The 25661-nt window shown below is 37.9% G+C and overlaps 1 protein-coding gene across 3 annotated transcripts in view; it reads right to left on the bottom strand.

Moving 5' to 3' along the window:
* COL8A1 (collagen type VIII alpha 1 chain) overlaps positions 1-25661 on the bottom strand; it is a 154018-nt gene that overhangs the window by 89884 nt on the left and 38473 nt on the right. The window contains exon 2 of one of the 3 annotated variants that reach the window (XM_045501765.1): positions 20887-21017. The exons of the other annotated variants lie outside the window; for them this stretch is intronic. The gene's annotated coding sequence lies outside the window, so the exon portion shown is untranslated. The remainder of the gene's footprint in view (positions 1-20886; positions 21018-25661) is intronic. 3 annotated transcript variants of the gene reach the window in all.

The raw sequence follows: 25661 nt of genomic DNA, 5'->3' as shown, positions 1-25661 counted from the left end.
AATTATTAAAAGAAATATACCTGGGGGAGGAGTTTTTTCACCCCTGCAAATCAGAATGAAGTCCCCCTACTTCTTAAGAAAAAGTGAACTTTTGACTTCTTCCAATTTTTGAAAAATAAACCATATTTGTTATGTGCAGACTGTTATAGAAATCAAATATTCTGTCTTGTATTATAGTTTTCTCAACCCCCACTGTGATAGATATGTCTCTTGGGAACTTTAAAAAAATGCTGTCACATGAGCTTCTCCCAGCATGCAAATAATTCAAATACAAAGAAAGGGAGAGAAATAAATAAAATAAAGTGGTGTGTATCCTTCTTCTGGACTTTCATACTGTTTTTAAACTACGGAGCAGTCAGCATGCAAATTCTAATAGAGAAAGAATATAAATAACCTTCTATTTACTACTGAGAAGAGCTCCCAAAGGTGTAAATCAGTAGTTGGGAATTCAGAACATAGATTGCCTATAGAAACGATGGAGGTTGGGCTCCAATCTGGTTCTCAGAGGCACACTTAATTCAAAACAGAGGCTCCATAAATTTGTTAAATGAATAAATAAACTCTCACAGTGAGTCAGTACATTAGAACTACCTGAGGATTATAGTGGGAAATGAGGTTTGGGAATCAAATAACTCTTATCATTAGCTTATTTTATGGGGGCCAGGAGCAGAATAACATGTAAAGTTGTCGTATGTTTCCTAGGTATATGGTCCTGCCTGTCAAATCTGAAAGAGAACCCCCTATATGGGTTACTGGGCAACTTTTCCACCATTTAACATCTTCTTTCCCAAACTCCTGATGCCTAGTACCTACCTTCTTGTTGTCCTAAGCTGCCTCCTGGGTACCTTGTCTCAGACCGTCATGGATACCTATTTATGGTATCCATGTTCAAAATTGCCTGGCTCAGTCTTTCTTCTCTCAAGTCAATCAAAACTCTTACTCTATCAGTGGAGGGGCCTTCTGACTATAAGAGGAGGGAAGCCCCTTCATACTCCTAGAGGTGTGCATAAGTAATTTACAAGATTCAGGAGAGTAGTGCAGAAGTGTAATAATACAATGTAAAATGACCCAGATTGTTTGCAGTCTGAAGAGTTTGGGGAGAGAGTGGAAGTTACCTGACTGGAAGGAAGAAGTGAATACTGAGGCAGGTCAGAACTACCTGGAGGCTGAAGAACAGAGGCAGATGCCCTACATATGCAGCACTGTTATTAACTGCTTTCTTTGCATTTTCCCCCTCCTTTGGATATAAGATATATAAACCTTTTGTTGTTACCAGGTTGTAAATTCCTTGAGTATAAAAAAAAACAACCCATGTGTAATATTTGTTTAGCTTCCCCTTCAAAGTGTTAAGGCATTCAACAGATTCTCTTTGAGTTGAATTGAGTTTCGGTTCTCTGGTGGAATTCATTTAATTGACTTGGCAATGTCTAAAAAATGAGAAAAAATCCCCACCATTCTTGAAGTACAATCTTTATTACATAATTATTAATGTTATATGCCACCTAATTATTCAGGTAAACATTTTTACATAATTATTTATGTAAAAAAGATGGCATTTTACTAATATTATGAATTCTAATTTTGAGAGATCTAAAATTCTGGCATATCATAGAAAGAGTTATTTAAGTTATGTTTCTTTGTGTTCAAAGATGGTGGTTAAAAGATTTAATGCAGATAACTTTCTCTTCAAACTTTTGATAATCAGGTGTTTAATCTTTAAAAGAATTATAGGGGAGGGGTGGCTGGGTGGCTCAGTGGGTTAATCAGCCAACTTTTGATTTTGGCTCAGGTCATGATCTCACATTCATGGGATTGAGCCCTGCATCCAGCTCTGTGCTGACAGCAGTGAAGCCTACTTGGGATTCTCTCTCCTTCTCTGCCTCTCCCTTGCACACACGCATGTGCGTGCTCTGTCTCTCAAAATAAATAAACATTAAAACAAAATGCCCTTTTAAAAATAAATAAAAGAATTGAAGGGGAGACTTGACATAGCTACAATACAAATTTTGTAAAGAATTTCTTTGTAAGTTTTAAATAGTTGGAGAAATCTGAGTTATCTGGGAATAAGGGCTGAGAGTCACTTATGAGTAATATCAACAGAATGATCACTGAAAAGGAATTTCAGCCCTTTCTATGTTTCCCTTAACTTTGCACTGTGCAGGCAAAGAAATGTACAAGGTCCCCTTCCACTCTTGCAGTTGATGGGTTAGGTACCTGCTACAAAATTATTATTAGGTTCTGCTAATAACACCTATATTCTCAACTTGTAATAGACTTTTTTTGTAAAAAGACAATGTGACACAGGCATGTATTTCTGACTCATTGCCTAGAAAGTGCAATACAGTCCATAAAATAATGGAAGTGGAATGAGGCAAAAGGAATCTTTTCTGTCAATTAGGACTACCCCTAGTGGTCTCCATCCAATGATATTTGCATAAATTTTCCCTGCCTCAGCCTTTGACATCTTTCTTGATAAGTGGTAGATAAGGGGCAGGCTTCTAATTAAACACACACAGAGAGGCTGACAGCAGTCCTTTCTGGAGACCTTTAAGGGTGAGTGGTAGCTTCATGCTCACTCTCTACCATGCTCCAGAGCACCACTGTCTCCTGGAGGGATCTTTACAAGCATCTGGTACCTGTTTTTTTTTTTTTTTTTTGTGGCTGATACCTAGGGGATGCTCCCTAATCACGTGGCTCTGGTGACCAGAAGGGCTTGTGTTCCTGGGTCCCAAAAGACTGTGGCAATCAGAGGGACAGTTCTTGGTAGGGCAGGCTACCACTTCCAGGGCACTGCACTGATAGTGGACTGAGGCACACCTTCCAGTCTTTCTGTGAAAGAGGTGGCTTTATCCTGGGGCTTTGGATTGAGAGGCAGGCTTCAGATTTGGCACACATTTAGTGGAGCTACTTTCAAGAAATGTAGGCTGTGGATGCCACCTTGGCACTCTCCCTCTGCTTTGCTCTAGTTCTCTAGTATCTCCCATAAAGGAGCTTATACACTCACCTAGACTCCAAATATTTGTGGATGTTGCCCACAGAACACCTCCAGATTGCCAGGGCTTATGCTTGCAGCCCCTCACGACTATATATTTGCATACTTTAAACCTGCTGTCTGCAGGTCTGGCTTCCAGTCAGCCTGAACCTATGTGCTGAGCCTGTCTCCTTTAGGACCCTGATAGGTAGGTCTTGGCACATTCTCAACCACTAGCAACTATTAAAAATTTATTAGGCTGCTTAAAAAAGTACAAAGGTTTCAGAAATGACCAAGGTTGGAGCAGGGCTCAACAAAAGGTTCATCTCCTACATGAAGTCACTCCTTCGAGACTGAGAGAAGTTGTTTCATCTAGTGTGTAAAAAACACAACAGAGCATTAAGCACAATGAAGAAACAGGAATATGTTCCAAATGAAAGAACAAGATAAAACTTCAGAAAAAAAATCTTAATGAAATGAAATGATTTAATGAAAAAAATCACCACAAAAATGATCACAGAACTAGGGAAAAGAATGGCTGAATATGGTGAGAACTTCAACAAAGAGGTGGAAGATGTAAGAAAGTACCAAACAGAAGTCACAGAGGGAAAGAACACAACAACTGAATTGAAAAATACACTAGAGGGTTTTAACAGCAGCTTAGGAAAAACAAAAGAAAGAATTAGTAAACTTAAAGACAGAGCAGTAGAACTTAATCAGAGCATCAAAAAGAAAAAAAAAGTGAAGATAGATTAAGGAGTCATGGGATAACATCAAATAGACTGACATTTGCATTATAGGACCCCCAAAAGGAGAAGAGAGAGAGCAGTGGAGATCTTATTTGAAAAAATAATGGTTGAAACTATCTAACTTGGGGAAGGAAACAGGCATCCAGATCCAGGAATCCTGTTAGTGTTCCAACCAAATAAGATGAACCATACCAAGACAAATTATAAGTAAAATGTCAAAAGTTAATGACAAGGAGAGAAACTTAAAAGCAGCAAGAAAAAAAACAACTTGTTACATACAATGGAACTCCCATAAGATGATCAGCATTTTTTTGGCAGAAATTTTGTAGGTCACAAGGGAGTGGTACAATATATTCAAAGTGCTAAAAGAAAAAACTTCCAACCAACAATGCTCTACCTGGAAAAGTTTACATTCAGAATTACAGGAGAGAGAGAATTTTCCAGACAAACAAAAGCTAAAGGAGTTTATCACCACTAAACTGGGCTTATAAGAAATAATCTGATAGGAAAGGGTGCTAATTAGTAACAAGAATACAGATGAAAGAGTAAATCTCAATAGAAAAGTAAATATACTTATAAGTAAAATTACTTATTAAACTAGTATGAAGGTTAAAAGACAAAAATAGTAAAAATAACTATAACTACAATAATTAGTTACAGAATGCACAAGATAAAAAGATGTAAATGTGACAACATAAACATAAAACAAGAAGTGGAGGAGAATAAAAATACTGAATTATAGAATGGGATCAGACTTATGTTGTTATCAACTTAAAATAGATTGCTATAAATATAAGTTGTTACATATAAGCCTTATGGTAACCACAAAATGAAACCTATAGCAAATGCACAAAAGAGAAAGAGAAAGGAATACAAATTATCAAACCACAAAGGAAAAGAGCAAAAGAAGAAAGGTACAGAGGAACTACAAAAACAGCCAGAAAATAGTTAACTAAATGGAAGTAAGCACATACCTATCAATAATTACTTTAAATGTAAATGGACTAAATTCTCCAATCAAAAGACATAAAATGGATGAGTGGGTTAAAAAAACAAGACCCATCTATATGCTGCCCAGAAGAAACACAATTTAGATGTAAAGACATGCACAGACGGAAAGTGAAGGTATGGAAAAAGATATTCCATGCAAATGAAACAAAAATAAAGCTGGAATAGCTATACTTATGTCAGACAAAATAGACTTTAAGACAAAAACTGTGTAATAGACAAAGAGGGACTTTACATAATGATAATGGGGTCAATCCAAGAAAAGGATATAACATTTTTAAGTTTTTGTACACCTAATATAGGACCACCTAAATATATAAAGCAAATATTAACAGACCTGAAGGGAAAAATACACAGAAATATAATATTAGTAGGGGACTTCAATATCCCATTTATATCAATGGATAGATCAGACAGAAAATTAATAAGGAAACATCAGCTTTAAATGCCATGTTGGACCAGATGGGCTTAACATATATTTACAGAACATTCCATCCCAGAGCAACAGAATACACATCTTCCTCAAGTGCACAAGGAACATTTTCCAAGATAGGTCATATGTTAGGTCACAAAATTAAGTCTAAATAAATTTAAGAGGGCTGGAATCATACTATGCATCTTTCCAACCACAGTGTTATGAAATTAGAAATTAATTAAATGAAGAAAACTGAGAAGTTCACAAATACGTGGAGATTAAACCACATGCTAAAAACAACCAGTGGGTCAAAGAAGAAATCAAAAGCAAAATCAGAAAATACCTTAAGACAAACAAAAATAGAAATGTAACATATCAAAACTTATGTGATGTAACAAAAGAAGTTTTAAGAGGGAAGTTCATAGTGACAAATGCCTAACTCAAGATATAAGAAAAATCTCAAATAAACTAACAAACTTTATACCTCAAGGAACTAAAAAAAAGAACAAAGCCCAAGGTTGGAAGGAAGGAAATAATGATTAGAGCAGAAATAAATGAAATAAATTCTAAAAGACAGTAGAAAATATCGATAAAACTAAGAACTGTTTCTTTGAAAAGATAGATACAACTGATAAACCCTTAGCTAGACTCATCAAGAAAAATAGAGGACTCAAATAAAATCATAAACAAAAGGGGAGACATTACAACTGATATCCCCCAAATACAAAGGATCAGGAGACAACTATAAACATTTGTATGCCAACACATTGGACAACCTAGAAGAAATGGATAAATTTCTAGAAACATACAACCTACCAAGACTGAGTCATGATGAACAGAAAATCTGAACTAGCAGGGAGATTGAATCAGTAATCAAAAACTTCCCAATAAACAAAAGTACAGGAGCAGAACCAGACAGCTTCGAAGGTGAATTCTATCAAACATTCAATAAATTAATACCAGTCCTTTTTAATGTCTTCCAAATAGAACAAAGTGGGGTGGGGACTCTTCCAAACACATTTTATGAAGCTAGCATTATCCTGATACCAAAATCAGACACAGATCACACACACACATACACACAGAAATTACAAACCAGTATGTCTGATGAACATAGATGCAAAAATCTTCAACAAAATATCAGCAACCCCAATTCACCAATATATTAAAAGGATCATACACCATAATCAAGTAGAATTTATTTCAGGGATGCAAGGATGGTTGAACATCTATAAACCAGTAAATGTGTTACACCATATTAATGAAATGGAGGATAAAAATCATGTGATCATCTCAATAGGTGCAGAAAAAGCATTTGACAATATTCCATGTCCATTTAGGATAAAAACTCTCAACAAAGAGGGTATAGAGTGAATGTACCTCAACATAATAAAGGCCATATATGACAAGCCTAGAGTTAACATGACACTCAGTGGTGAAAACCTGAAAGCTTTACTTCTAAAACTAGGAACAAGTCCACTCTCATCACTTTTATTCAACATAGTATTGAAAGTCCTAGCCAGATCAATTAAGCAAGAAAGAGAAAAGGCATCCAAATTGAAAAGGAAGCTGTAAAACTGTCACTATTTGCAGATGACATGATATTATATATAGAAAACCCTAAAGACTCCATCAAAAAACCATTAGAACTAATAAATTCAGTAAAGTTGCAAAATACAAAATCAATACACAAAAATTTGTTCTTTATGTTAATAACAAACTAGAAATTTGAAAAAGAAATTAATAAAGTAATCTCATTCACAACTGCATCAAAATGAACAAAAGACCGAGAATGTGAAAGATCTGTATATTGAAAACTACAAGATATTGATGAAAGAAATTGAAGACGACACACATAAATGAGAAGATATTCTGTGTTCATGGACTGGAAGAATTAACACTGTCAAAATATCTGTACTACCAAAGTAATCTAGAGATTCAATGCAATGCCTATCAAAATTCCAACAGTACTTTTCACAGAAATAAAACAAACAATCCTAAAATTTGTGTGAAATCACAAAAGATCCTGCACAGCCAAAGCAAACTTTAGAGAGAATAACAAAACTAGAGGCATCTCACTGATTTCAAACTATATTGACACAGCTAGTAATTAAAACAGTATGGTATTGGTATAAAAATAGACATAGATTGATGGAATAGAACGGAGAGACCAGAAATGAACCCACACGTATGTTGTCAATTAATTTATGAGAAAAAAAGCCAAGCATACACAATAGTGACAGGACAGTCTCTTCAATAAATGGGAAAATTGGACCACTATCTGACCCCATACACAAAAATTAAAAAGTTGAAAGTAAGACTTGAAACCATAAAACTCCTAGAAGAAAACATAGGCAGTAAGTTCCTTGACACAGATCTTGGTGATGATTTTTTTAATCTCACACAGAAAGCAAAAGAAACAAAAGCAAAAACTGACAAGTGGGATATCAAACTAAAAAGCTTCTGCATAGCAAAGGAAACCATCAATAAAATGAAAAGGCAACCTACTGAACAGGAGAAAATATTTGCAAATCATATATCTGATAAGGGGCTAATATCCAAAATGTATTTTAAAAACTCATATAATTTAATAGCCAGAAAACAATATGATTTAAAAATGGGCAGAAGATTTGAATAAACATTTTTCCAAGACATACAAATGGCCAACAAGTACATGAAAAGACACTCAACATCATTAATCATCAGAGAAATGCAAATCAAAACCACAATGCGATATCATCTCATACCTGTTAGAATGGCTATAATTGGAAAGACAATAAATAACAAGTATTGGTGAGGATGTGGAGAAAGGGAATTTTTGCATTATTGATGGGAATGTAAATTAGTAAAATCACTATGCAAAAGAGTATGGAGTTTCTCCAAAAAGTTTAAAATAGAACCACCATATGATTCAGCAATTTCACTTTTGAGTATTTATTGAAGAAAATGAAAACACTAATTCAAAAAGATATGTGCACTCCCATGTTTGTTGCAGCATTATTTATAATAGCCAAGATATGGAACTAATGTTAGTGTTCATCAATGAATGGATAAAGAAATTGTGGTGTGTGTGTGTGTGTGTGTATGTATGTCATACATTTTTATATACATGTATATAGATACACATACACATATGCATATATATACACGTGAAAAAATGTTGAAATGTCACAAATCCATTTGTGACAACACAATTGGACCCTGAGGGCATTATGCTAAGTGAAGTAAGTCAGAGAAAGACAAATACCATATTATCTCTCTTAAATGTGGAATCCAAAAACCAAGCAAAAACCGAGCTCATAGATACAGAGAAAAGACTGTGGTTTGTAAGAGGTGGGGGTGGGAGAAATGGGTGAATTTCTTATGTTTAAATAAGTCGAATAAAAAAATTTTTTGATAGTAAAACATATCCAAAAAAGAGCACCTAACCAAATTTAGGGATCTTGGGATATGTGCCCTTTGTCAGTTCCTTTCCCATAGCTATCCAACAAATTAATTAAAAAGGAAAGATAAAGCAATTCTACCTGACAACACTTGTTACCTTTCCTTTCTCCATAGGACTTTATACCACCTGACATGTTAGGCATCTACTTGCTAACTTGTTATCTGCCTCCCCACTAGAATGCAAGCTTAATCAAGGTGACAGCTTTCTTTTTCTTTTGCCACTGAATCCCCAGCATTCTTACACATAGGAAGTAGTACTGAGTGAGCATTTATAGAATGAATGAATGCATGAATAAATACACTCAGAATAGTATCTGCCACACCTGATGTTGCCTGTTGTCCTCATCATCTTTATTTCTATCTCACATGAACAGCAATCATCCCTGGATTTTCTCTGGAATGTTAGTTGCCAAAAAAAATTATCTTGATTCAATTGGAAATGACAACAGGTCTTTATATTCTCTTTGGGCACTAGTCAATCCTTAGCTACAGTTATAGAGACAAATAGAAGCTCTGTGGATTTTGTGCCTTGTATATTATGACATGTCAACAATGTTTTTAATATGGCCAAGGCCTGGCTTATGCAAGATGGAAGCAGATTAAGTTTGGCATATTTCATCTCTGCTTTCTGAATTTTTCTCTCTTTTCTGAGTTTTCTGTCACTTAGATCAATGGTTATTTCTCCTATCCTGGAGAGAAGTTTTCTTATAAACAAAATTCAAAGTTAGCTGTTAGTGATTTAAAATATCATCTCTCTCAGAATTTTTGAGTTTTAAGATAGGACAGTAGGGATAAGGTAATATGTACCCTGATGCTCAGAATCCCTAATGGTGGAAGCTATTGAAGTATGGTGGAATTGCGAGGCAGACAGGAAAATCTTCCCACTGCAGTTTAAGTGACATAATCAGGGAGATTTCTTTGGCTTATGCATAGTTGGTGGCCTTGATTACTTTATTCTTCACTTACAAGCTTACTTCTTCTGAATAACAGGTATGGGAGGGCAGAGGACAAAAATGGACTCCAATAACACCTAAGAACTCTCCAGTGAATGCTTTCATTTTCTGTTTTGAAACTGATGTGGTGAAAAAAGCATAAAATTGTGAGTTAGAAGTTCTGGCCCTGCCTCTACTTGATAAATATTAATATTTCTGGGGTGCCTAGGTGGCTCAGTCGGTTCAGCATCTGACTCTTGGTTTTGGCTCAGGTCATGATCTCACAGTTTTGTGAGTTCAAGCCTCATGTCAGGCTCTGTGCTGGCAGCCCAGAGCCTTCTTGAGGTTCTCTCTCTCCCTCTCTCTCTCTTCCCCTCCCTCACTTGCACTGTCTCTGTCTCTCTCAAAATAAGTAAATAAATAAATGTAAAAAAATTAAAAAAAGAAATGTTAATATTTCACTGCTAAGGGCCTCAGTCACACATGCATGGGATATGGTGGCTGATGATCTTCCAGATAAGATCTAAAATTAATGATTTCTAGAATTCCATAATTAAGTGCAAGTTGATAGCTGATTTTTTTTATTTTTTATTTTTTAAAATTTACATCCAAATTAGTTAGCATATAGTGAAACAATGATTTCAGGAGTAGATACAATGGAGTATTACTCGGCAATCAAAAAGAATGAAATCTTGCCATTTACAACTACATGGATGGAACTGGAGGGTATTATGCTAAGTGAAATTAGTCAGAGAAAGACAAAAATCATATGACTTCACTCATATGAGGACTTTAAGAGACAAAACAGATGAATATAAGGGAAGGGAAACAAAAATAATATAAAAACAGGGAGGGGGACAAAACAGAAGAGACTCATAAATATGGAGAACAAACTGAGGGTTTCTGGAGGGGTTGTGGGAGGGGGGGATGGGCTAAATGGGTAAGGATAGCTGATTTTTTTTAATGGGAGGGTAAGAGAGAGTGGGCATAAGTTTTTGTAAATGCCATGGGGGGATTCAGAAGCATCCTGAGAAGGAATCTGGCAATTCAAGAAAAATCATTAAACTTCTATTTTCAAGAGGACAAATTTAGGAGGATGATATGCCTCACTTAGTGAAACTGCTTCCTCAGTGTACCTAATTTTCTTTTCTGTACAATAGAGGATGGGGTTCCCAACAGTGAAGGAGAATGAAGATCCTTTCAGGTATATGTTGTATCCTATAGACACTGAAACACTCCACTGCCAGAGGACATACTTTCCTTTTTCCATTAGGAAAAAGTCTTACCCGGGAAGTCTGGGGGTAAAAGTTTCTAAGGGAGAGTTTGTAGTGTGTCCACCCATATCATGTTATGTTTGGCTTTGGTCAGCACCTTTATTTTTCTCCTTTTATGTTTTAAATGAGGTAAAATCTGCAAGGAGAAAGGAAAGCAGAAACAACAAGATCTTTCACTATATATGTGTTTTGTGAAAGTAAATTGAAACCAAATGAATTCAAAGCTGATATTTTGCTTACTAGACTAACTGAAAATGAGCACTCTGTTTCCCAGACCCCTCACCCAGGTCCTCACTGGTCCTCTCCAGTGAGCTTGTCCACTGGTCCTTATCACAGGAAAAGAAACTTATACTATTGTCTGAACATTCCCCTTTTTTTTCCTTTCTTTGTATAATAAAGCTCTTTCTGCACTTAGGAACCAGATACAAAATTATGAATCTATGGTGAGAAGAGTGGGGGCCTATGCATGGGAAACTGTTAGAACTTTCTAAGTGTAAGTCAGACAACCTGCCTGTCTGTAAACATGGAGCTTCCACCAAGTAAACCAAATGTGGTCAAGTACACACACTGCCAGGGGTACATAGAGGTGTGTGTGTGTGTGTGTGTGTGTGTGTGTGTGTGTGTGTGTGTGTGTATTCAGGCACATGTACACACAACTCAAAGGATGCCTCAGCAATGCGGCTTGGTAGTGACAGTGTGTCTAAGTCTGGGCCTCTCAGATTTTACAATCAACTGGTTTAATGAAAAGTCATATTTTCTCTCAAGGTTTTGGTAATGTTGTGGCAAAAATAGAGAAAAGGGAGCCCAGCTGATTTGGCAGAACTAAGAATATTCCTCCTGATTCTGTCATTGGTGGGTTGGAGGTTAACGATAGTAAGTGACGAAGATGAGATTTAAGGACTTAAGCTCCTCTCACAGTAGAAGGTGATAAGAAACATGTTGCTCTTGCAAAAGTGTGACCTCTCACACCATGTAGGTCACATGGGAGAAGGGTGTAGGGCTGCACTCTGCACCAACAGCATGGCACTGGGCAGGCTGCCAGCCCTAGTGAGAGGTCTGTGCATCTGTACTGGTCTCACTTCTGCCAGTACTAGTTGGAGGGACTAGGGCACAGTTAGTTCCCAATCTAGACCTCAATTTTCCTGTGGACATGAGGAAACTTAATATGACAATCTCTCAGGTTCCCTTGTGTTCTCACACCTTGTCACTGCCACCTTGGTTCTTAGAGCAGCAGCATCTACATCACTTGGAGCTCATTAGAAGAGCCATTTGAGGGGCGCCTGGGTGGCTCAGTCGGTTAAGTGACTGAGTTTGGCTTAGGTCATGGTCTAGTGGTTCATGAGTTTGAGCACTGTGTGGGGCTCTGTGCTGACAGTTTGTAACCTGGAGCCTGCTTTGGATTCTGTCTTTGTCTCTCTCTGCCCCTCCCCTGCTTATGCTCTGTCTCTCTCTCTCTCTCAAAAATAAGCATTTTAAAAAATTAAAAAAAAAAAGAAATGCCATTTGGGGCCTCACCGCAGACTAAGTACATCAGAATTTGTCTTTTTACAACACCCCTAGATGGTTCATGTGCACCTTCATGTTTAAAATGCATTGATTGCTCAAATGTTCTTTTTTATTCATATAATTATTTCATCAACAATCAATTTCTTTAAAAATTTTTTCTTAATGTTTATTTTTGAGAGAGAGAGAGCATGAGTCGGGAGGGGCAGAGAGAGGGAGACACAAAATCTAAAGCAGGCTCCAGGCTCGGAGCTGTCAGCACAGAGCCTGATGCAGGGCTTGAATTCAAGAACCAGGAGATCATGACCTGAGCCAAAGTCGGATGCTTAACTGACCAAGCCACCCAGGTGCCCCAACAGTCATTAATTTCAACACGTTATAAACATGACTCTATCCTGATCATGACTAGACTATTTAATCTACACTTAAAATGAGTAAGAAACAATGTGTGTTTGTATATGTGTGTAACATGGAATGGGGGAGAGATTTTTGGGTAGAATGGAGAATTAACCAGGTTTTTAAAAATGAGATTTTTTTAAGACTTTTTTTTTAATGTTTATTTATTTCTGAGACAGAGAGAGACAGAGCATGAGTGGGGGAGGGGCAGAGAGAGAGGGGGACACAGAATCCGAAGCAGGCTTCAGGCTCTGAGCTGTCAGCACAGAGCCCGACGCAGGGCTCGAACTCACAGACTGCGAGATCATGACCTGAGCCGAAGCCGGACGCACAACCGACTGAGCCACCCAGGCGCCCCAAAAATGAGATTTTTAAACTTAACTTGACTTTTTTGCTTAGAAAGGAAAATTAACTATGTTTTTCTTAGAATGAAAATAGTTCTATGCTTAGAGTAAAAATGTATTTGAGAAAGTAAAATAAAGCCTAGGAAAGAAATGTTTAAAGGATTTTTTATTTGAAATTCTAAGATAATTTTTCAACAGTATTTGAAAATACAACACAATTACATTAAGTTAAATAAGCTTTGTACATTCCCTCTGTCCAAAGCACAGTGCGAGGTCTGTAGAGGACAGATATCCAAGGATTGTAAGATTCTAAGGTTTGAGGATAGGAAATGACTGTGGGGATGGTCTAGTCCATCCAAGGTCCTCTCTGTACAGATGAAAAGACTAAGGCATAGACAGATTTGTGATCTCTTCCCAATGTCACACAGGTAACCTAAAAGCAGAGCTAGGACAAAAAAAAATCAGGTCTTGGAAAGTAGATTGGGGGCTTTGAAGACTAGTTCAAAAAACGCTACCGGGGGCTTGGTCAAGATGTTGGCAGTGTGAGTGGAGGACAGGGTAGAGATGAAAGAGAAAAAGCTTGAGTACAGTCTTTAGAGGTTGGACAATCCTTGCCTTTAGGACAGTAGTAAAGGGTGGACAGGAGTTGTAGGTGGCCATAGAGTTGTGAGCATAAGTGATGGAAAGAAAAGCATTTTTAAAGATCAGAGGAATGTGGCAAGGGGAAGTTTTAGCACTGAACACTGATCCCATGGAAAAATTTGGGAGCTTACCTGTAACTATCCTACCAGTGGTACTTGTTTTTAACTTCCTACCTCACTTTGGCAATGGTCCTCCACTACTTCAAATCTGACTCATCTTCAGTGGCTTCCCCTCTTTATGGAGCTTTCCTTGACAATAAAATCTCACTCTGCTGTTCCACTGAATGCTTGGAGCTCTTACTGTCCTTATCACTTATCACTCATCAAGTCCTTGATGATATGCAGCTGCAAGTGATCTGTTTTATTCATTATTGATATACTCATTCAACTAATGTTGTGTTTCTAGGTTCTGGGAGGACAGACTGAATCCCTCTCTACATGAAGCTTAGATTCTGATGGGAGAGACACATCATAAGCGACAAATAAAGATACAATAAATAAACATACAAAGCAATTTCAGATAGTGACAATAAAACAGAGTGATGATAGAGACTGGGAGATACTGCTGAATTTTTTTTTAATGGAGTGCTGTAGCTTGTAACTATTTCTCTATCCAACTAGACCATAAGTTCCTCAAGGGTAGGCCAGTTTTATGTTTCTTTGGCATCCTTCATAACACAGAGCAGCCTACTGATGACAGAGTAAGAGCTTATGAAATTTCTTTTTTGAATAAATAAATGAGTGTTGAATGCTTTACTCTAGATCCTTTTCTATCATTGACTCAGGTATTTCCTTTATACAATATCTGTGTTCTTTGCTGGCCAGATAGCAGTAGGGCTATCAGTATGGAGGAAAAATACGGTTTGGTATGAAGAGGGTCATGTGTTAGGAAGTGAAGAAGAAATGCACAGATGTGTCTTCACAAATCTTCCCAAAGGAATTGGTCTTCTAGATGTAAACAGCTGCATGACTCTTGAGTATCTCAAGGCTCCTTTGTCTGTTGTCAGTGAGAATTTATAACCCTCATTGTTAAAATTGTGTATTTTTCAAGCTAGAGTCACTCCTAGGTGCTGAAAGATTCTCAAACTACTTCTCTTGTGCCAAAGTATTTCCAGTTAACTCCCTGAAACATGCTTTTATCTCAGCTTCCTTGGTCTTTTTAGGTAATGCCAGCACTTTAAACAATTTGGTTGCTTCCCTTTTAACTTTCTAATCTGATGAATTTAATTCTGAGTCATAAACCTATAAAGTTTATTAGCAGATCTAATCATCCCAAAAGTTTCTTTAGAGCAGCTACTCTTTTAATTTCTCATGGAGTTGACAGGAAACATTTCATACCTCAAATAAGCCTGCAGATTTTTGTGTGTGATTTCACATTTTCATATATTTTGGGTGGAGGATTATAACAAACTGACTAAATTACTGCACAGGAAGTTTTTTAAATTAAAAAAAAAACACAAAAACAACTTAAGAAAGTGGGTCAGAGAGGAGGATGGGGGAAAGTAAGACAAAAGAGACCTGAATGTGTTATGCTGAAATCCGTCACATGAATTCCAAAATAAATACCCCTGTGTCTACCTGAGTTACCACCTGAAGGTCTGATAGTCATAATCTGGGGAGAGCATGACTGGTGTTAGATTCTGGTATGATGGTGCAGGGCCTGAGGAGACTTCTGGGTGTCCCTGCAGAGGGGCCTGGCAGGTCTAGTCTCTGGTGAGCCACTGGCCACATGCAAACAGGACCCCAATCCTTCCAGACACTGCCCTCTGCCTGTCCCCTCAGATGGATATTCGGAGGGTCACTCAGCCCTGCTCTGGTTCCACCTTTGACCTTGTTTCAAGGTTTCCCCCTGACTGGCTGCTGTTGGCTGCTCTGGGTGAAAGTATCTGAACCCTCAGAACCTTACTCCTTGGTCCAGGCTTTTCATGTAGGTGTCCCCAGCAGATCCTTCCTAACCCTGGGGATGAGACCCAGACAAGCTTTAACTCTCATTAATCTTGACATTTGGAGGAAGAAGTTATTTTTAAATATCCAGGAATGTGTTACAGAAGTTGAAAATTGTGATACCAAATTGACTCTCTGCTTTTTTTTCAATTCAAGTATTAGAATAAGTAATATTTAGAATTCTAGGTATGTTATTAATAAAAAAAAAAACCTTTGCCTTTTACTGACCTAGCTGATGCTCCTTAATTTGTTATTTAAATTCTTTTAACAAATATTGAGTGATTCTCATGTGCCAGGCAGGAGGGCAGGTACCCTAACAAAGCGTTCTATGGGACACAGTTGAGAAAGGAAACCAAAGAATACGTGAAATGATTAATAATTGTGGTCTTGCTCTGATGGGAACAAACACAAGAATGAGAAGATGGGGGAAGGAGGAAGAGAGAGAACATCCAAGTTTTCTTATGATTGTAAATTATGTTTTATTTTTAATTTTTTTAATGGAGGACCTGACAACTAACTGCAAGTCTCATTCATAGAATAAGTAGGTTTTTGTTCGTTTGTTTGTTTTGAGAAATCGATACAAAAACCCCCAACACAAACAAGAGGTCATTACAATTCAATTACCTTAGGGCTTATGCTAGTTTATTATTGAGAATGTTTTTTTTAATTGCTTAAAAATAATTCATACTTTTCTCTGAATTATAACCATTTTCTCCTCCTAATCTTTTAAGACTAATATACTTTGTGGAGGCTACCATCACTAATGTGAAATACCTCATTAGTAACTTTTAATTTTTAAAAAATGTTTATTTATTTATTTTGAGAGAGAGAGAGTGTGTGTGTGTATGTACCAGCATGAGCAGGGGAGGGGCAGAGAGAGCGAGTGAGAAAAAAAATTCCAAGCAGGCTCTGCATTCCCAGTGCAAAGCCTGACACAGGACTTGATCTCACAAACCATAAGATCATGACCTGAGTTAAAATCAAGAGTCGGATGCCTAACTGACTGAGCCACTCAGGTGCCCCAGACATTTTTAATTTAGATTACATGTTTAAATGATAATATCTTAGACATATTGGGTTATATAAAATATTGCTGAAATTAATTTTACCTGTTTCACTTGACTTTTTAAATTTTTTTAATATAGGTTTATTTCTGAGAGAGAGAGAGAGAGACAGAGCACGAGCAGGGGAGGGCCAGGGACACAGAATCCGTAGAAGGTTCCAGGCTCTGAGCTGTCAGCACAGAGCCCAATGTGGAGCTCGAACTCATGAACTCTGAGATCATGACCTGAGCCGAAGCCAGACGCTTAACTGACTGAGCCACCCAGGCACCCCTCACTTGACTTTTTAAATGTGACTGCCAGAAAAATTTAAATGTGACTCAGTATATTTCTACTGAGTTGGCTGCTATAGAATCTTCATATGAAAATCTGTTCATTATTTGGATGGATGGTGGTTTAAGATGTACACCCTTGATAATTATTACTAAAAAAAAAAAGAAAATATATAATTTGGCTGGAAAGGATGTTAATTATATCCCAACATCTTTTTATAAAAATCCACTGCAGTGTTTACTTCTGCCAGTAGTCAAAAATGTCTTCAAAAAAGGGGGTATGCATTTCGATCTATTCTTTGCTTCCTATCCATATGCTAGATAGTTGTATTATTTGGCTAAATGTTGTAAATTAGCTAATCTTGTCACAATCCTGCTGGTCTATCAAGAAGCCTCACAATTTTGTATAAGAGAAAAAGATTAAGAACCCCCATATTTACAAAGATTTGTAGATAGGAAAGAGTTGAAGAATGAGAAAGATAGTTTAGATCTATCAAGCATAAAAGAAATGTGAAATGCACTTCTGGTTTGACACATTTGGTTTGACATTTCTCAGGTGATATAAAGGTATGAGGAAGAAGGAGATAAAAAGAACATTTTCAAAGAGTAAACATGGCACCATGCAATTATTTCTTTCCCTTTGTTTTAAATATAGTTCCTGGGACTTTTATTGCAGGCAAAACCCAGAGTAGTCTGGAGGCAAATTAAAGAAAGTATCTGACAGTATTACTGAGGCCAAATACAGTATGCTCAATTATTCAAATAGTTTGTTATTCTTCCTGGCTATGGTCATACTGAGATCTCTTGTTTCTAGGTCATTACTCAATGACAACAGGGAGAAGAAGAGTAGAAACAAAATGGAGAAGATTGCCCCAAGGCAGAGACACTTGTCACTGGGGAACATACAAATGCCCATTACAGTAGTCCCTTCCCCCTTGTCCATGGTTTCTTTTCTGGCACTTTCAGTTATCCACCCTCCAGAAGCAAATGATCCCCCTTTTGGCATATCATCAGAAATTAGTAGTAGCCTAACACTCTGTCACAATGCCTATGTCATTCACCACCATTCATCTCAGCGCATGGGCATTTTATCATCTCATGTCCTCACAAGAAGGAGGAAGACAGTACAATAAACTATTTTGAGAGAGAAACCACATTCACATAGCTTTTATTATAGTGTATTGTTATGACTGTTCTATTTTATTATTAGTTATTATTGCTAATCTCTTTCTGTGCCTAATTAATAGATTTGACTTCATCATAGGTGCGTATGTATAAGAAGAAACATAGTATATATATAGGAATCAGTCCTATCTGTGGTTTCAGGCAGGCACTGAGGGTCTTGAAACATATCCCTCATGGGTAAGGGGGGACCACTGTTGGATTAGTGAAATTTGTTTAAATGTAAACCACAATATTCTCTTAACCTGTACATCCATCCATTTCTTTGTGGTTATTTGAGATATATTTGATTTTCAAGCCACAGAAGGCTTCCGTTGTCTCAGTCAAGGCTGCTGTTTGCAAAGGGGTTATTGGCTAAAACTGGACTTGTGAGTATCCTCGATCACGGACTTATGTGGTTTCTACAGTTATTTGTAATTGAATTACACACCATCATGGAGGAGTGAGCCTGCGTGTGCGGGAGGAGTGAGTGGGTGTTGAGAGAGGGAGGAAAGGGGAGAGGAAGTGTCTGGCCTGAGTATAGAGGCCTTCCTACTGCCTGGATCAGGAGCGAGACACCGGTAACTTGATTCTTCTCTAAGTACCTCCAGGAATAACATAATTTCATTAAAAAGCAGTCATTTTTAAACTTGGGGGGAAAAAGCCTTTTTTTTTTTCCCCAGAGACAAAAAGCATTCCTGTTCATTAGTTGTAAGAGTAACACTTGGCAATTTAAGCCCACCATTTTGGTAACATTTTTCTGAAACAGTACCGTCAACTACACTGGAAAAGCTAATAATAAAATCTGTGTTCTGCTACTAATTGGCTGGGTGGCTTCAGGAAACCTGCTTTACTTCTTTGGGCCTCCGTTTCCTTATCTGTCAAAGGAAAGGTTGGATTACCAGAGCTTTTAAAAAATTAATCCTTACTGCTAATTCTGCCCTTAGGTTCCCTGTCCACAAGGGTGGTTGGGTGGCCGTAAGGGAATGTAGGGAGGTGGTTTGAAGTACTCGGAACAAACTTAGAAAACCAGTGCATTAGTTCGTCTGGGCATCTTGTTAAAATGCAGATTCTGACTCAGTAGGTCTGGGGTGAGGCCCAAGTTTCTACATTTCCAATACGATCCCAGGTAATACCGATGCTACTGGTCCATGTGCCACACTTTCGGTAGTGAGGAGCTAGGTGATTTTCTCCCCGCCCCCCACCCCCAGCCTTCTCATTCAACAGATGAAAGTGGGTCCTACACAGGCAAAGTGATTTTCCCAAACTTAGACAATAATCGAGTGGTTCACCCCATATAAGAATTTCTGGTATTATCACTAGCAGTTTGATGACAATGTCACTTTCTGTGTCTCTTCTATCCTTTCCAATGCTAAAACTTTGGGTGATAATATTTTTGTGGCTTCACATTTCTCTGGAGCCACTCTGGACTCAGTATTTTGGCCATACTATCTCATTCACTCTCACAGTTTTATGTCAAATCATATGCAGTAGTTGCTAGAAAGACTAAATTTGACAGATTAACTAATTTTCAATTCATTGCCTTAATCTCGGATAGAACGAGCCTTGGAGGTTTATGTTCTGTGCATGGAGAGAAAGTAAGAGTCCACTAAGGACAATGCCTGTTTTCTGATTCCATGAATTTTGACAGCTGTCTGTTAATGCACTTCAGGAGATCAGCTCTAGCAAAGGTTTTTAGACTATCAGGGCCCACTTAAGATTAGCCATCGGTTAATACCACTAGATCTTTTGCGTTCTGTGTGTTATTGCCTTTAAGGAGCTAATTACAATAATCTGGTTGCTTTCTGTTAGATGAATACTCCTCTCCTGAGGTTGATTTTTTTCCACCCAGGGCACACATCGCTAGGTATGGACACATTTTTGGTTGTCACAACTGTGGGGGCAGTGCTATTGGCATCTAGTGGGAAAAAGCCATGGGTGTTTCTAAAATTCCCACAATGTACAAGACAGCACCCCACAATAAAGAAATATCTGGCCCTAAATGTCAACAGTGCCAAGGGTGAGAAACCTTATGCCAGACTGATGTGGGCAGGAAGAATTGGACATAATGATTGCAGAACTCCATCACAGGCTCTTTGGATGTATTTGACCAAATTCTTTACGCTCCCAATGCATTATTTTCCTTCAGAGAAAAAGTAATGATAACACAATAAACCATCTGTGGTATGCTGGATACTGGACCCCCAAAATGTCCATGACTTAATCCCTGGGGCCTGTGAATATATTACTTCACATAGCAAAGAGGATTGTGCAGATGTGATTAAGTTAAGGATCTTGAGATGGGAAGATTATCTTGGATAGTCTGGATGGGCCCAATTAATTACAAGCATTCTTATAAGAGGGAGGCGGGAAGGTCAGATTTCAGATTTTTAGTGTATGAGAACACAATATGCAGTTAAACCTATAGTTATTTGGAACATTTTTCTCTAAGGGCATGGGAGGCACTTTGGGGTTTTGCATGAACATCGATGATCATACTGATGAAGATGCCGGTGGGCCTAGCGGCTGGTTGAGAGACTCAAGCTAACTTTCTCTGTGCCACTTTCACAGGCAATTTTTGGGCAAAAGAATTCATCAGGTATGTTGGAAAATGCAGAACACAAGGAACTATTGTGGCAGCGGCTGTACAGTTATTCATGAAATCTCCAAAATGACAAACCTTTGCTGTGCTCTCACTTAAAACGATTTCATTAATTTTTACAACAACCATATTAAGTTACTTGTTAAGATGATTATTATAAGTTTCTTACCGAAGCCTCACTGTAGTGCTGTTTTTCAATTTGAATCCCGAATAATGATGGTATCAGGTTTTTTCTGGTCCATATCAAGTATGTCTGTAAGCAATTAGATGGCATCCAGAGTGCAGCATGGAGTCTTACAACTGTAACACACAGTATATGTATTCATTGGTGTGCCAGCATGCACGGCAGCAGCCTCCTGCCCAGTCACAGCTCCCCACACCCCTCAGCTCATGGAGTGCAACTGCCTCATCTACCTCTCCCCATTTGTGAAATGTCACAGTTTAGAATCATATAGTCCACACTACTACTACTACTACTACTACTACACATACACACACACACACACACACACACACGCACACACCACACACACACACACAGGAGCAGATGAGCATAACTAACATTTGCATAGTGCCTAATAGCCCACCAAGGGCTCTTCACCTCCATTCTACAATCCTTAGCACATTGTTGTTACCCATATTTCACAGATCAGGAAATGGGACTAAAAGAACCCCGGTGATATGTCTAATGTCAAAAAGTCAGTGGAGGCAGGCGGGCCTTGAATTTTCTTTCTCTGACTTAGCAATCATGGGCCCACCTGCTGTTAGGTGGCCCCACTGCATGTGGACTTTGAGACACGTGACAGGTGTAGAGCTCAGCCACAGTCATCGTGGTGATCACGCTGAGAACTTGAGCAGGGGAGTTCTACCATGTGACCCTGTCAGCTGCCCTCTAATGTTCTCCTGCTTTTAAGACTTTCTGTCTCTGCCTCTGGACCTTGGGAGATCTCCTCCTGGAGATCTTCACAGTTCTTAGTCTTGGGAAAATAAGTTATTTCTCTGGCTTCTGGCTTTAGTATACAGCCCTCTCCCCAGGGTCCTCTGGTTCTTACTTTGTGGACCCTTTTATGAACTTACGCTCTCTGAAATCTATTAAATAAATTAATATGAAGTGAAATAAGTGATTAGCTACTTAATTGTTCTCTTGCTTCATTTTCATATATTGTAAAAAGGTTTATACTAAATGTTAAATATATATCACTAAAATTATATGGTATTGTGGTAAATTCTACAAAAAGCTCAATGCAGGTCTTTGGTAAAAAAACGTAACCCTTCATTCTACTATTGTTTTAAAGATACAACATGTTCTTTAAATTCATTTTGCCTTTTCTGGGAATTTGTAGGATCAATTTAGGGCTACATGGTTAGTTCCAATAAAGCGAGGTTGTGAAGTTTTTAAAAGTAGCTACCTTTTGGAGATTTCCATTCCAGCATTTGATAAAGAAGGATATTAGGGTGTTTATTAGAGGCAAAATTCTTTTATGTAATATTGAAAACAAGACAAAAATAAAAATACTTGTATCGTTGTAAAGGTTGCTAAGTCCCCAGTTGAGTACCTCACGTGGGTAAGGTAGACTGACTATTAGAGCCATATTTTCTTTAATCACAGAAAACTGCCATGGTAGATGAATTAGCACTCTTACTAAGAACCTATTCAATTTATTACCATACTGCCGACTTAAATAAGCAAAATCAACATGACGTGGCCATAGGTTTTTCATATCCAGAGGTAAATTCTCCATGTTTGAATTGAAAGTAAAATCTTTTATTCCAGGTGGGAAGCCATCAGAATTAGAAATAGAAAACCAATATAGGGGAATTTTTAAGAAGACTCAAATTCTACGACACAGAGGAAAGGGGAGAAAAATGTAATATTGGCATAAGGTGTGGTGTAGAACATGCAGGGAAGGGTTAGCTTCATATCCTTTCTTCACACTGATACGTTTGTATTTGGCAAAGCTTTAAGTTCATGAGGAAACTGAGAAAGAAAGATTAGCAAGGATGGAAATAATGGCAGAGTAACTTTTATTAGAGTGTGGTTAAATTAATATTACTTCATGGCTATGCTCTATGTATAAAATAAAATCCAAAATAAAAGACTGAAAGGTGTGGCGGTTGGAAGATATTCATGTTTTGAACACACCAGGACTATGCAAATTCTTATTCTTTCCTCTCAGCACTTTGGATGATAGTACGACTGTGTTAAACAGTATCCCTTTCCATCAGCTTTTGATGCCATTCTCTGCATTATTCACATTTGTCTTCTCACTGCCTGAGCTTTCACTTTAGTTGATTGACATTTTCCCTTAGAGTCTTTGTTATATTAAAAATAAATTTACTTTTTTCCTCAGAGTGAGGCATTAAACTGGTACATGCACATTTTTTTTAGACGATGGTAAAACTTGCAAATTGCTCGGAAATATTTTCTTCATGAAGAGCATAATTCAGTTGCACGTGTTACTGGAGAAAGTGGGGAGTAAAGTGTTGCCTTTTATTCTCCCCTTCCAGCTGTAGTTACACCAACAAATAGGATGACGATCCAGTCCAAGAATATTTCCATTTCTTTTAAGAGTGAGACCTTGAGGTCACTTGAATTCTTGTACTGCCTCCCCTTCCCAGAGCCTTTTAAAATTTTGGCAGCTTTTTGCAATTAGGTAATGGAAGCACAATTCCCGTTCAGAAAATTATTCTGCAAGGTGCCAAACTCAGACATTATAAAGCAAACATACAACTCTACCTTAAGAAATGATTCTATCATAAAATAATACTGACAATTTGCAAATAGCAACAGGAAATGGGTTCTTGAGGTTTGACAATTCTCCATTTCAGTAGGAAAAAGATGGGCAACTGGTTTGAACCAAATGACAAACTCTTATTAAAGAATAGCAACTTTTCATGAAATAAGGCTTTGTGTCTCCTGGTCGCAGCATTTAGGCTCAAATGCTTGTAAATAATCCAGCAATCTTCTGACCCTCTTACTTTAGGAAGGGAAGCCGAGAGATACATTGGATCTGAATCCTGACTCTACTTAGTAGTTGGACAGCATTGGGCAGTTTGTACAACCTCTCTGAAGCCCCATTTCTCCAGATACAAAATGAGAATAATGACCCCTGTTTTCTAGGATTGTTTTTAGGGTTATGGACAATAGACGTAAAATGTCTAGTACAGTTCCAGGCACCATGGAGGCTCTCGATACCCAGTGATCCAATTCGAGAAGAGAGTTCTTATAAATTCACACTCTGCGTGTGGTCCCTGTGGTGTGTCTGGCTTGCACCATCTGCTACTGAAAGGCCTGTGTGAATGCAGGAGCACCGTAGGATTTCAGATCTGATGTCACTGAGGTGCAGTCCCAGGACCCCAAACTAGTTGACTTTCCTGAAGAGTTTACTTCATCAATTCACTTAAAAAAAATTAGCTCATTTCAGATTAAGCCTGCTTTCATGAAACGTTTGAGTTTTCAGCCTGTTTTGGTCTGATAGAGACCACGTTACAGTCTCTCCTCGCCCACATACACGGTACTTTTGCTTGGCTGAGGGCATTCACTGATGTGAAAATAATCTTTGCAACATGACAATATTGGGTTAAATATTTGGGTTCTTTTAATGTGAGCCTGTTTGAGGCCCAGTCCGAGTAACTGGAAAGAATCATTCGATTGGAAGGATTCCCGAGGGTTCATTTGGAATTACTGAGTCACTGAAGCTCAGGCTGGAAGAAATCATGTAGTCCTATCCACCTGCTTCCTGGCAGGACCACCCACTCCTTTCACAAACTAGAATTTATCCTGTCCCCCCAAGTGCTGCTGCTGAGAAGGAACTTCTGGAAGTTTCAAACACTCATGAAAGATACGTACATATTGTTCCTAGTTACAGCTCTTCCTACGTCAAAATAAGGCAAAAACTGAATGGTCTACTTGTCTTAGTACGTGAAGTAAGTTTCAATTTGTATTTTCTCTCTTGTGATTTTATTCTAATTTTTCCAACCAGGAACCTCTATCTATCTATCTACCTATCTATCCACTTACCCATCCACCCACATACCTAACCTACCTACCTATTCATTCATTCAACAAATTATGAGTGTCCACGATGCACCAGGCCTAGGGCTTGGTATGATTTTGGCGAATACAGAAAGGAGAAAAGGATACACGTTGTCTTCTAATCCAGAGTCTCATGGGGGGAAAGATATGTAAAAGAATAACTTAAATATGATAAACATTATAATAGAGGTATGAAAAAATTCTCTGAGAGTACAAAGGAGAAAGGAAGTAACAAACTTGCTGGTTCTTTTCTCTCTGGATTTTTTCCGGAAAAAGTATCTTTCATTCAGAAGATAACAATTCTTTATTCTCCTTTATGTACTTAGAAGCATATATCACAACCCTTAAAGTCAGAAAGTTCTTCCTTCTGTAACACAAGTCCCTTGTGCAGGAGGGAAAGTGGGAAGGGAACTCACACTGACTGAGTGGTAAGCACAGAAATGTTGTGAGATAGGTATTATTTTTCTCATCTTCCAGATTTTATTCACCATTGAATTTCTGATGTAAGGAGGTACTCAGTGAATAGTGCTGAATGGGTCAAAGAGGAAACTGAACATCAGAGAGGTTAAGTGACATATCCGAGGTCACAAAGCTAGTAAATTCTCATATATTCTGTGGTCTTTACACAACTCTAAGCCACTAAAGCCTTTTCCAATGCTTTTCCAATGCTTTGGTGGAGATGAACATCAGATTATATTTATTTGTATAAAAGGTCCTCCTACAGTTGGTCAAATCCAGTAGCTTCCTTGTGTTATTCCCTATAAAACTGCAATTAACTAGTTGACAGTCAATCCATTGCAGAGAGGCCTTAGAGCCTAATGATGAAGAGAACTGGCTCTGGGTTCAAATCCAAGCTCCTCTGCTTGCTAGCTACCAAAGCAAAAATGAAAACAAAAACAAACCCTGTA

This window comes from Leopardus geoffroyi, chromosome C2, assembly GCF_018350155.1.
Source record: "Leopardus geoffroyi isolate Oge1 chromosome C2, O.geoffroyi_Oge1_pat1.0, whole genome shotgun sequence".
Taxonomy (NCBI): domain Eukaryota; kingdom Metazoa; phylum Chordata; class Mammalia; order Carnivora; family Felidae; genus Leopardus; species Leopardus geoffroyi.
This window is presented reverse-complemented; position numbering and strand designations above follow the sequence as displayed.